Here is a 14,272-nt window from a genome sequence, read left to right on the forward strand (position 1 = left end):
CAGGTCAGTCAGTGGGACTGCCATGGTGGCAAAGTTGGGTATAAACCTCCTGTAGTACCCCGTAATTCCCAAGAAAGCTCTTACCTGCTTCTTATTCAGAGGCCGTGGCCAGTTTTGTATGGCATCAACTTTATTAAGCTGAGGCTTTATCAGGCCTCTGCCAATGGTGTATCCCAGATATTTTACTTCCTCCATGCCTAGACAACACTTTTTTGGGTTGGCTGTCAAACCTGCCTTATAGATGGAGTCCAACACTGCTTGTACCCTGGGTAAGTGAGACTGCCAATCAGGACTATGAATGACCACGTCATCCAGATAAGCAGCCGCATACCGTCTATGGGGCCTTAGAATCCTGTCCATCATTCTTTGGAAGGTAGCAGGTGCCCCATGTAGCCCGAAGGGCAACATCTTGTACTGAAACAAGCCCTCTGGCGCTGAAAATGCTGTCTTTTGTTTGGCGCTCTCGGTTAACGGTACTTGCCAATACCCTTTGGTTAGGTCAAGAGTGGTTAAATACCTTGCCGTCCCTAGTCTCTCAATCAGTTCATCCACTCTTGGCATCGGGTAGGCATCGAATTTTGAAACACTGTTCAACTTTGGGAAGTCATTGCAGAAACGCACACTCCCGTCGGGCTTTGGAATCAACACAATGGGACTTGACCATTCACTATGTGATTCTTCAATAACCCCTAACTCTAGCATATTTTTAATTTCTTTCGACACCGATTCTCTTTGTGCTTCTGGTAACCTATTGGGCTTTAGATTAACTTTAACCCCTGGGTCAGTGATGATGTCATGTTTAATGACCGAGGTTTTCCCAGGTACGTCAGAGAATAGCACCCTATTTCTAATCAGAAACTCCTTGACCTCTTGTTGTTGAATTGCCGACAGGGTTTTTGCCACTGTCACTTCAGGAACTAAGGGCCCTGGACTTACTGGAGGGTCTCGGACGGCCTACAGTACCGTTCTATCTTTCCAGGGCTTTAACAGATTTATATGGTATATCTGTTCTGGCTTTCTTTTCCCCGGCTGGTAAACTTTGTAATTGACCTGCCCCACTCTTTCTAAGATTTCAAAGGGCCCTTGCCATTTAGCCAAAAGTTTATTTTCCACAGTGGGAACCAATACTAACACTCTGTCCCCAGGAGCAAAGCTGCGTAACCGAGCATTGCGGTTGTATACCCTCTGCTGTGCCTGTTGAGCCTGTTCCAGGTGCTCTCTCACTATCGGCACTACCGCAGCAATTCTCTCCTGCATTTGAGAAACATACTCAATCAATGTAAGGACTAGACTGCCCCTCCCATGTCTCTTTGGCAATGTCTAGTAACCCCCTTGAGTGTCTCCCATACAACAAGTCGAAGGGTGAAAACCCGGTGGAGGACTGGGGAACTTCTCTTATGGCCCACAATAAATACGGCAATAAGTAATCCCAATCCCTACCATCCTTGTCGACCACTTTCCTAAGCATGTGTTTTAACATCTTGTTAAACCTCTCGACCAGCCCATTGGTTTGGGGGTGATAAACCGAAGTTCTTAACTGTTCGATTTTGAACAGGCGGCATAACTCTTTCATGACTTTGGACATAAACTGTGTACCCTGGTCAGTTAGTATCTCCATAGGTATACCCAGCCTGCTAAAGACATGAACTAGCTCTCTGGCAATGGTCTTGGTTGACGTATTGCGCAACGGGATCGCTTCCGGGTACCTGGTAGCGTAATCCATTATGACCAGAATATACTGGTGTCCCCTGGCAGACTTCATTAAGGGTCCAACCAAATCCATTGCTATTCTTTCAAACGGCACCTCTATAATAGGCAATGGAACTAGTGGACCCCTAAAATGTGGCCTGGGAGCATGATACTGACACTCAGGGCAGGATGCACAAAAGTCAGATACCTCTTTATGAAGCCCGGGCCAGAAAAACCTCTGCATTATTCGCTCAGTGGTTTTCTCTACCCCTAGATGGCCTGCCGTTATATGACCATGGGCCAGATCCAACACTGTTCTTCTGTAGGCTTTGGGAACTATTAGTTGTTCCACAACATCTTCCCTCTTCTTAGTCACCTGATATAACAAATCCTGCCACATTGCCATGTGGGGATAGGACAAAGGACTATCAGGGTCTATGGGTTTACCATCAACTACTTTTACATTCTCCCTGGCTTTTACCAAAGTAGGGTCATTCAACTGCTCCACGGCAAAGACCTCTCTTCTGACCTCTAAATCAGGCAGATGATCACCTGGCCCAACAACACTTCCCACCTCAATGGGAGGCACATCAGTTGGCGGGCCACCGTCACGCTCTGCATTCTCTAGTTCGCCAATCATAGTAGAAAAAGGGAATAACTCTGACTCAGAAGAAACTCCCTCCTCCACTACATCGACAACCTTCTCAAATGGATCAGGGTTGTTCACCTCTTGAACAACACGGCTTTCCCACAACTTCCAGAAGTGAGCAAAGTCTCTCCCCAATATTGCATCGTACATCAGACCATGTACCAAACCTACAGAAACTATAGCAGAACCACATGGTGTCTCGATGTTCACCTCGGCAGTAACATAATATCGAGTATCCCCATGTATGCAGGTCACACCAACAGTTTTCCCTGTATGCCTCAAGGGGTTCACCAGCTCAGCTTTTATAAGTGTCACCAAGCTACCAGAGTCTAACAGTGCCTCTACTCGGTTACCATCTACAGTGAGTACACACATGTGCTTATCAGTCACAGCCTGCTGGTCAGCCGTACAGGCTATCTGTGCAAAGAAAGACCCCCTGCGGTAGACATGAGCAGTATCACATTGCATAGGTTCAGTTGTAAGTGCACAATTAGCGGCAATATGGCCGAAGCCACCACATTGGAAACACTGAGTCATATTAATGTCTAGCCGTTTACGAGGCCAGAACCTTCCCGGCCTGGCAGGCCTGTCTCCAGGTTCTACACCCTCAGTCTTAGGTACATTCCACCGCCCAGCACCCTTCTCCCCTGGAACAGTCTGACCAGTGTCTGTGGGAGTTCGCAGGTGCGCCATTGGGGCATACTCATCAGCTCCTCAGCCGCCACGTACCTCTCCACCAGCTCGACCAATTGGTCCGCGGACTTAGGGTCTGCATGGCTCACCCACTTGCGCAGAGTCACAGGTAATGATCGCAGGTACCGGTCCATCATGACCCTTTCCACGATCTGTGGTCCAGTCAGCGTCTCGGGCTGTAGCCATTTTGAGGACAGATGGACGAGGTCATGCATCTGTGAACGTGGAGGCTTGTCCTTATGGAACTCCCAGCGGTGGACCCGTTGGGCACGAACAAAGGTGGTGACTCCCAAGCGAGTTAGGATCTCCTGTTTTAGTTTTTTATAGTCCTTGGCATCAGCCAGGCATAAGTCGAAATAGGCCTTTTGTGGATCCCCAGAAAAAAAGGGGCCACCAGACTTGCCCACTGCTCCTGGAGCCAACTCTCCCTTTCGGCCGTTCTTTCAAATGCGGTGAGATAGGCCTCCACATCATTGCCTGAAGTCATCTTTTGGAGGAACTGACTGGCTCGTATGGAGTGAATGGTGGTGGGAGGACCAGTAGTGACATCTCTGGGCCGGGCGACCAGGTGCTGTACCACCTCTTTTATGGCCTGGCAGGTTTCCTCGATGGCGACCTGTTGTCTCCAAAGGCCAACAGTTGCACCCTGGTGGATTCCTGCTGAGCTCTGGTAGATTCCTGCTGAGCTCTGGTAGATTCCTGCTGAAGTTTGTTTGTCTCCTGCTGAGCTGCTGTAGCTTGGAGCAAGGCCTTAATAATGTCCTCCATTTTGTCCTGGGGGGTAGGTTGGAAGCTGAACCTTGCCTTTCTGAGCATTGGCTGACGCCTCCTCTATGGGACTCCAAGGACACAGTGTTATTTCCACACTCACAAATTGGGCGTCTGTCCCTTTAATTTTTAAATGGAAAGTTTTCCTCTTGCTGCAACTTCAGTGTGTGTGGGGTGCCCGCATTCTCCACCATATTGTGACACAGTCAGATTAGGAGGTCCCTCTCCTGGGTAGGGGACTCCTTCCTTACACACACACACACAGCAGCAGGGAAGCAGCACACCAGTCTGGAAGCGAGTACAAGCTGGTCGGCACCAGTCTTTATTGTACAATGTCAGAAATAACAAAGAAAACATAAACATAAATCCTAGCCCTGTCGGGGCACTAACTTCACAGGTAGTTCCCTCACTACCAGAACCTGGCAGGGCCTAATGCCCTCGCCAGCAACAAAGCACAGCACAGTACTCACAGATAGGTTTTCCAAGTGTCTCTGAGCAAACTCCCTGTCTGCTCTCCCAGGTGAGACAATCAGCCCTAAACACACTAGGCTTATATTGGCCACTCTCAGGTGAAAACCCTAACAAACCTGTTACCAGGCTAAGAGAACCAAAACCTGGAGTGGCCGTGGGTGGAGCCCTCCCTCTCCTCTCATCCACAACCCCCAGGTCCCAAACCGGCTTTTCAAAAAGCTGAAACTCAAGCCTGCTACACTGCAGAGTTTCTCCTGGGGGTTTAAAACACAAAAGACAGGAATCAGGGACAAATGTACCTGCCACAGACCACTTTACCTGTGATCCTATCGCAATATATATATACACATATATTTATATATGTATATATATATATATATATATCTACACATATATATATCTACACATATATAAATATATATATATATATATATATATATATATAGAAAGACGTAGAGGCCTGCACTCCATACACATACATATATATATACACACACACACACACAACATATATATATATATATATATTGAAATAAAGCCGGCACTCCACAGGTTAAATGACATACAAATGCCTGGGTGCCCTCTGATGGTCAAAACAGGCCAAAATGTATACATGCAAAAAACAGCGGCACTCACAGGACTTTCAGAAGTAAATGGTAACTTAATGTAACATAGTGAACAGCGCTGCGAACAACAACAGCACAATTAAGTGCAATGAAAGTAAACACAATGCATGCTACCCTGTGTGTTGAAACGGGTGCCTGGGCAGGCTATTATCAAGTGTGAAAAACTAAGTGATGTTAACATGACAATAGGTGCTCATGAACAATAGCTATGACAATAAAAATATAAACATATACACCAAAGAAAAAGGTGAACATAGTACTTGCAATGAAGCATCAGTAAACCTGTACATACACATACATAAAGCTGAAAACAGTTGTGCTAAAATGATATACATCGAACTGAAAAACCTGTTATACAAAAATAATGAACCCTGGAAACACCAGGTAAGGATGAAAAAGAAATCTGAAATCCATGTCCTGTGCTGACTAAGCACATGGAAAATAATGTATTAACTAGGTAGATCTAGGTAGGCTTTGCATATGCATACCATGTGGCACAATTTGTCAAAATGCAATACAACCAAAGAAAAGTTAGAAGGGACCGCTGAAACCATAAGTACATCTAATGGACACCATGTCAATGTGCATGGAATGTGCAATATGGATGTCCCAATATCTAAGTATTGCTACTATGCCCCATATCACCTGTAGAAGAACAATAGTAAGTCAAAATATGTAAAGTCTTTCGAAAAAGGATGATTGTCCATGCCACACCAGTGGTGGCTGAGATCCTTAGTCGTGTCTCATCTGTTCCATCCATCGTTTATTTCCTGTCTCTTGCCCTGATTCAGAGCCGCTCGTAAGCGGCCGCTCGTTCGTTCTGACCGATGTTCGCACATCTGCGCATGCGTACGGATTTTAATACGCATGCGCGAACCAGTCAGTGCGGCCGAAAATCGTTTGTTCGCTATATAGCGAATGCCTGCTATTTTGAGTGACAGAAGGAGGCGTATGTGGGTGGTAACAGGGGACGGTGTTTGAAAACGGGGGTGTGGAATTAGATCGCAGGCGTGCTTAAAGGGCAAAACGGGCGTTTTAAGGGAGTGCATAATTAATACAGCAGCGTCATTGACCACGTCACTTGTTTTTTTTTTACTCCGAACTGCTCGCAAAATAGCGGTTGAAAAAACCAGCCACAAGAATAGCGAGCAGTTCATACGCTGTTCGATGTACTCGATTAATCTAATAAATAGCGGACATGACGTATGGTGCGAGCGGCAAGGGGGCGTATTTTTCAAAATTATAACCGCAAGTTTTGCTCGCTCGTTCAGATTTAGAGGCGTGAACAGAGCGCAATTAGCGAACGGTTCATTTGAATAGCCACCCCTTGTTTTAGAACGAACGACCGCAAATAGCGAGCGGCTCTGAATGAGGGCCTCTTTGCTTAGTTTTTTCTGATTTCATTTCTCAATTTCTATGGAATAAAGATTCCTCTACCAAAAAAATTTTTTTTAATGGTTTAATTATACATTCTGTTCACAGGTTGATCAGCCACCACTGGTGTGGCATGGACAATCATCCTTTTTCGAAAGACTTGACATATTTTGACTTACTATTGCTCTTTTACAGGTGATATGGGGCATAGTAGCAATACTTCGATATTGGGACATCCATATTGCACATTCCATGCACATTGACATGGTTTCCATTAGATGTACTTATGGTTTCAGCGGTCCCTTCTAACCTTTCTTTGGTTGTATTGCATTTTGACAAATTGTGCCACATGGTATGCATATGCAAAGCCTACCTAGATCTACCTAGTTAATACATTATTATCCATGTGCTTAGTCAGCACAGGACATGGATTTTAGATTTCTTTTTCATCCTTACCTGGTGTTTCCAGGGTTCATTATTTTTGTATAACAGGTTTTTCAGTTCGATGTATATCATTTTTGCACAACTGTTTTTAGCTTTATGTATGTGTATGTACAGGTTTACTGATGCTTCATTGCAAGTACTATGTTCACCTTTTTCTTTGGTGTATATGTTTGTTTATATTTTTATTGTCATAGCTTTTGTTCATGAGCACCTATTGTCATGTTAACATCACTTAGTTTTTCACACTTGGTAATAGCCTGCCCAGGCACCCGTTTCAACACACAGGGTAGCATGCATTGTGTTTACTTTCATTGCACTTAATTGTGCTGTTGTTGTTCGCAGCGCTGTTCACTATGTTACATTAAGTTACCATTTACTGCATGCGCTACATCCTCCGTCACCACCCCTGTCTGACACACAGTAAACGGACCATACTGGTCAGCTGAAGGGTTGGTCACATGATTGGCATGACGCCTGCATGCAGTGAGCTCCGTTGCTATGGAGCATTAGTATGGCAACAACGCGTCTGGTGGCCGCATCATCAAGAGGAGGCGGGTCTCGCTTTGATGATGTCACTTCATCCGGCGGGAGTCGCTGGGCAGGCTACACGTTTTGTCACTATAGGATGTATGCTGGTATATAGGTATGTACCTTTTCATTGTTCTATGGTTCTTGATAAAAGTCGTTTGACTGAAACGTTGAACTTGACCTTGGGAGTCTGGAGTCTTCTTTACAAAGTCCTGTGAGTGCCGCTGTTTTTTGCATGTATATATATATATATATATATATATATAATATATATACGTGTGTATATGTATATACATATATATATATATATATATATATATACACACACGTGTATATATATATATATATATATATATACACAAATATATATATATACACATACATATATATATATATATATATATATACACATATATATATATATATATATACACATATATATATATAATGGCCTGGCCCTTATACAAACGGGCATAATTAGGGAGGAGGAGGAGCTGCTGAGGCCGGAGGGAATGGCCCTGAACATAGCAGAGCGGCAGCTACCAAAGCTGCCGCTGCTGCTTCTACACAGAAGTGATCACATAGTGATCACTGTAGAGCCGGAGCCGCAGCGGGAGGATGTCCCACTGGCGGCCCTGATACAGAGCAGAGCGGTGGCTACCAGAGCTGCTGCTGCTGCTCCTACACAACAGTGATCACTATGTGATCACTGGGGTGGGTCCGGCTGCCCGATCACTGGTGGCCACAGTGATCGGGTCACCACAGCAGCCATGGCTACATAAGCCCTGGCTGCTGGAAGTTACTAGCCCATGGAAGTTCGCTGGGAGGGGTATGCTGACGGTGCCCGATCACTGTGGCCAGCAGTGATTAGGACACAAAGAAGGAGGAGCCATGGGTGTAGAGGGACCAGAAGGTCCCTCTGATATAAGTTGCAGTGGGAAGATTAACTTCCCATAGCCGCCTAGTGGCCATTTCTGACTGGTCGTATCAGATACGACCATGTCAGGGAAAGCCCAGTCTGGTATGGTTGTATCTGATACGACCGTGCCAGGCAAGTGGTTAATGATCGGAGATTGTCCTCCTGTATCCAATTTGTGAATGATAACTCTGTATCCAGTAGTCCTCAGAGGAATCCTTGAGCACTAGGGCTGCTGCTGTTGGGGTGAATCTTCATCCCTGAAGGAGATAAAGAAGACTAGTAGTTTCAAACAACAATTAACTGTGTGAAAAGCCTTTGCAAGAGAAAACAAGTATGAAAGATGCCAACCAGTTGCACAGCAGATCACTGAAGCCATGATGACTATGCTAGCGTTAGATCTGCATCCAATATCCACCATCAAATCATCTGGTTTAACATAGTTGATTGAGGTCCTGAGTCCCAGCTACCAAATGCCTTCTCAATTTCATTTTAACAGAACAACAATTCCTTACCTGTAACAGGACATACAAAAAATTGTTCTTGGCCTAGAAAATGTAATTGAACCCACTTTCCACTTAACTACAGATTTATGTACAAGCATTACTGATCAAACTAAAGATTACATGACTATGATAGCCAACTGAGTGGGTGTATCTCCTTCAGCAGCAGCATCAGTATGTAAAACACAGTGCCAGCTCATTCATAGGCAGGCTACTCTCTGTGTCATTAGCTTCACAAAGAGGCACAGCCGAGTTAACCTGTTAGAAAAACATAGCAAAGTGGATTACCCCACTAGGACTCCCCTTAGGATTTGTCCTTTCGGATAATGCAAGTAACATTGTTAGAGCTTTAAAACTGGGTGATTTTGTACATGTGCCATGTTTTGTCCACACAATAAACTTGGTGCTTTTTAATTTTGTTAAAAAAAATTACAGGGACATGCAGGAGATGCTGTATGTGGCCATAAAAAATATTGATATTTTTGGCATTCAGAAACCACATGTAGAAAATTGCAGTGGCTGCAAGAACAGTTTATTTTGTCATGCTAGCAACTGAAGCAAGTGGCAGTGACCAGGTGGAGTTCCACCCTTTTAAATACTTCAGCAAATGGAGAAACAGCAACAAGCCTTACAAACCTACACAACAAGCCATAACATGGGGAGAGGAGGGGGAACATACCTTAGTCCAGCACAATGGAGAATACTCTCTATTTTATTCAAGCTACCAAAACTATTTGAAGTAGTAACTAATGAACTAATGAAGTGAATTCAGACACTGCCAACCTGAGTCAAGTGATTCCCTTAATAAAACTATTAAAAAAATAGTTAGAAAAACTGAAGGAGGAGATAAAATGAAGTAATTCTGCAAAGTATGTTGGACTTTATTTGCTTCGCCAGTACCAAAGTGTTGCATTTAGATTGCTACATTTTTGCAACCATGCTTGATCCTAGGTTTACATTGTATGTAATGTCTTTCTTTCCAAAAGACACAGATCTTAAGAAATGCAAAGAGCTCAATTTGCACATGACATGACGTCTACTGCTGCAGTTTCTTCTGCAAATGCTGCTGCCAGGAAAAAAACTGACCTTTTCCAAGAGGCCTACTGGTGGTGAGGATGAGTCAACTCAGTGCAGCAATGTGAAACACCATTTTGACATCTGGTCATGCTTAAAAGAATTGCCCACAATTATTTACACCTCTACTATGACTCAATCTCCTACACTAAGCATCAGTAGAATGGTGGAGGACTATTTCAAAGACAATGTACAAATTAGCATGTCAAACAATCCTTTTCATTACTGGGAAACAGAAAAAGGCAATTTGTAGCCCCTTGTGAAAATTACAGATATGCCCAGCTATATCCTTGCTGCTAGTGTGGCAAATCACGCCACACATAGCACGAGATGCGCACCCATGAGTGGATGTGTGCACTGCATTCACGCCCATGCCTCAATAGGAATGCATTGTGCGATCGCAGTGCGTGTCATAGCGTACAGTAGCATAGAAGTGGGGAATCGCATGGTGCAATGTGTGCGCATATTTGTGGCACAATCATCCACAATGTAACTGGGTGCATCTATAGCTTTGGTGTACTTAAGCTGTCTAACTCCAGTACTGAAAAAGAGTATTTAGCACAGCCGGGAACCTTGTGAGCAACTGGCATAGGAGGCTATTCCCTTAAAATATGGAAAAACTGATATTCATACAAATCAGCTGCAAATTCTATGAGAAAGAACTTTACCACCAAATACAACAAAGTACAGAGAAAGTGGATTCCAGTGTGGATGAGATAATATTGTGTGGTGATGATGTTAACACTTATGAGGGTGAGAATGAAGATGATAATGACATCTTCCCACTGATGATTAACAACACTGTTAGCCTCCTTAAGCCTATTGATAGCTTGTTTTGTGGGGGCCCAAACAAACTAAGCACTTCAGCCACAAAAGTGGCATTCCCTGATGCTGATCTGCTTGGTTTGTTAAACTGTGCATGTAATTTTTATTATACAACATACTGTAAGGGTGAGTGGGAGGTCCCAAGGAATTGACAGATATGATATATTACTGTACTTTACAGTGTTGTTTTGTATCTTGCAATGCCATCCATTTTAGTGTTTTTTAATAGTGTTTTCCATTTCCCTGATTTGTTAATTTTTACAGTTTTAATAATAAAACTGTAATTAATCAATCAATGCTTTACATGGTTCCATTAAATACTCCATCTCTATATACCTCTTCCTATCTCGGCCTCTGATCTAGTTCTTGATTAATTAAATATTCTATAGCATCATATAGTTTATATTAAACTACCATTCTGTCTGCCACTGCAGTTCCACCACTCTGTTTCCTAGATGTGCTATATATTTTTTTAAACTGCCATGTGTTAGTGCCGCTGCTCTATTGCTTAGTTTAGCCAATAAGCTCACTGTAGCCTTTGACCAATATGGGTAAAAACAAAATTGTAAGCTAAGGGATGGTCAAAATTGACTGGAAATGACTGGAACTTAATATTATTAAGGTTAATAATACTATAGGAACAAAAACAGGCCCATATTACATGATTGTGTTAAGATCCACTGTGGCTCGTCTGCTACTCTGGTCCCGGTCATTGCTAGGTGCCCGGGACGTTACAATACTTCCGGCTGCTGGTTCCCCACCGGTCATTATTTAACCAGGATGCCTGATGGCCATGGGGGGTTGTGGGCTGTCAGAAGCTGGTCAGAGGAGACGTGCCGATCTCCAGCTGTACTAAGTTTACTATTAAAGAGGGCTTGTATAAGTTGGCCTCTGGATTGCCTCCTCTTCCCTTTATCTTTCAGTCAGCCCTACCAGACACTGCCGGTTATCACTTTTGCTTGCTGCATGAGCCTCTGGTCCTTATTCCTGGTACCTATGTTCCTTTGCCTGTCAGTGGCCCTGTTGGTTCCAATGCCGGCATCCTGAGTAGCTGGATGGCTGCAACTCTGATTCATATCCTGCATGGCTGGTTCTGCTATCCTCTAGCTATAATTCTGAGTAGCTGGCTTGCAACAACCCTGATTTGTATCCTGCATTGCTGTTTCTGCCATCATCCTTCTAGAATCCTGAGTAGCTGGCTTGTAACAACCCTGATTCATATCCTGCATTGCTGGTTCTGCTAATGCCAGCTAGAGTTCTGCATATTGACACCATGTCTGCCTCATTTTCTGTTTCAGTGCTAGTACTGGGTGACCCAGCCAGGGGGCCGTGACCTGCCCGTCGGATGCTGCATAGTCCAAAGTTCCCTGCGGGGGTCCCTGGCAAAAAACACCGGCAGGTTAGACTCCATGCCCCTGGTGTAGGTCTCCACCAACACGCAGTGCTAGCTTTTGGGTCCTCAGTCTCTATCAAGTATGGTTAGTACTGCTGCACTCAGTCTTCTTCACATCATCTACAGTCTCTATCAAGTAAGACTAGTATTGTTGCACTTAGCCTTCTACACATCAAGAACACCTGACAAATTGACCTGGGCAAAGTAAACCTAAGGATCTCTTGAAGATTCATCCAAGTGTATTATAACAGATTTCAGGGGTTTTTTTTATCAATTTTTTTTTAAAGATCAAGATCTGTAACCAAAAAACTTGTGGGTGATTTTCGCCAAATGAAAACCAAAACTAAAACACAATGATGGGTTAGAACCAAAACGTAGGTGTCCCTGCACATTTCTATTGTCAATTGGATATCTGCTTTTGCACTTGAACATTATTTTAAGAACCTGTTTATTATTGGATTCATTTAAATGTTCATATTAATCTGAACATCAGTTATCTGTTATTTAATCTCAACAGCAGAGACAAAATACTCTGTACATGGTAAAAATAGGCTGTGGTGCAGAACAGAACAAGGCAATAGTCAAGAAATCTGAATATGGTAAATAACCAGCATAGACCTATTAATCAAATAAAAAAAAAAAAAACTTTAGATTTCACACTCATTATCTCTCACATTGACGCAATCACATTCTTAATAGTCTTCCCCTAAACAGACTTTCGCCCCCTAAAATCTATTTTGAATGCTGCAGCTAAACTATTTTTTTTTAATAAACAAAAACATTTTTCTACTGTTGATCCACTTTGTCAGTCTCTACATTGGTTGCCTGTATTTTACTAACTGCTGATAAAAACACAGGGCCTGATTCGGCATGGATAGCTATTTTGCTAATGCGCACGCAAAGCAGTTGCTACTATCAGCAGGGATATGCAGATACATTGCAGTATAACATTGCGATCACAGCCTCACATAAGGATGTCCACTTTCCCTTGTCTCACATCCGTAATACTTAGCAATATACTGAAACGAAAACAATCGGTAACATTGAGTAACATCGGACCCATACGCACACTTGTACAAGCCCAGACCTTACTCAGACTCAGAAATTGCTAACAGCCACACACTATCAGTGCTATGACTGCTTATGGCCATTCAATGCCTAATTTATGCATGCCCCTGCACCGGCGTTCAAACGCACTGGCACTCCTGCGTTCACATGACCCCCCCCCACATCAGTACCCACTTACTGTCAATCACCCTGCTATGGGTCTCTGTGGCCTCTGCGATTGCAGTCTTGACCGCAGTGGCCAGTTCACGCATATGATGCATATGCATGTGCAGGACCCAATAATCACCTGATTGTGTGCATGTAAGCAACTGCGATCCTTGCTGAATCAGGCCCTCAGTCATCTTGTCTGTGTGTGCGTGCATGTCAGATACTGAGATAACTGTCCTGACTCCTCTAGTCCCATCCAAACATAGCTCCTTGGGCACCCCTAAGAAAGAAGGAGACTGGGGATTGCAGTTGTGAGGGTTAATATAGCAACATACAAAGTTGAAGAGAAAGGCTGGAGGAGAGAGATCTAAATATACTTAAAGAGAAGAGAGAGACACCAGAGAAGAGGGGGAATTAAAGAAAACACAGGGGGCCTAATTCTGAATAGGATGCAAACCGCATGAAATGCCGATGTGCATGTAGTTTAGCGATTATTTGCTACTGGGCATGCACAAAAAAAATCAGAAAACTGAGATGGTGCATATGTTACACCGATTGTATGCACAAAGGTGCTATAAATATCATCTCAGAAGGTGTCAAAAATACACTAACATGTATCTCTACACTGATCCCAAAATATATTTGTACAATTTGGTGGAGCCTGTTTTTTCTTACCGGGTGCTGTGATGCTAGTCCCCCCCTGAGCAGGTGCAGCTCTATCATAGACAGGTGCTGGTCTTCTGCTGTCTGGAACCTGCCACAGTAATTTGCCTCCCATCTGCCTGTGTCCTCTCTACCTAGCTACTGTGGGACAACCTGGCCTCTCCTCTCCCCAGCTGCTGTGTGAGCAGGCTCCATCTCTCTTCCCTGGTGGCAGGTTCCCATAGGGATTTGTGCACCACACCTTTCTAGCCTTAAAGGCAAAAGTGGCAAATGTGATGTCACATTAGTGACAATTTCAAATCTCCATATATAAGGAAAGCTCACACCAGTACTCCATAAACTTTTTTGCATGAGCTGCTTGTGTTCTTATGTCTTTCTGGTTATAACTTTTGCTTTCTCCTGACTACAGCAAACTGAATTTCATGAAGTTAGTCAAATCAG

The sequence above is a fragment of the Taudactylus pleione genome, unplaced genomic scaffold, assembly GCF_031769625.1.
Source record: "Taudactylus pleione unplaced genomic scaffold, aTauple2 ptg000481l, whole genome shotgun sequence".
Taxonomy (NCBI): Eukaryota; Metazoa; Chordata; class Amphibia; order Anura; family Myobatrachidae; genus Taudactylus; species Taudactylus pleione.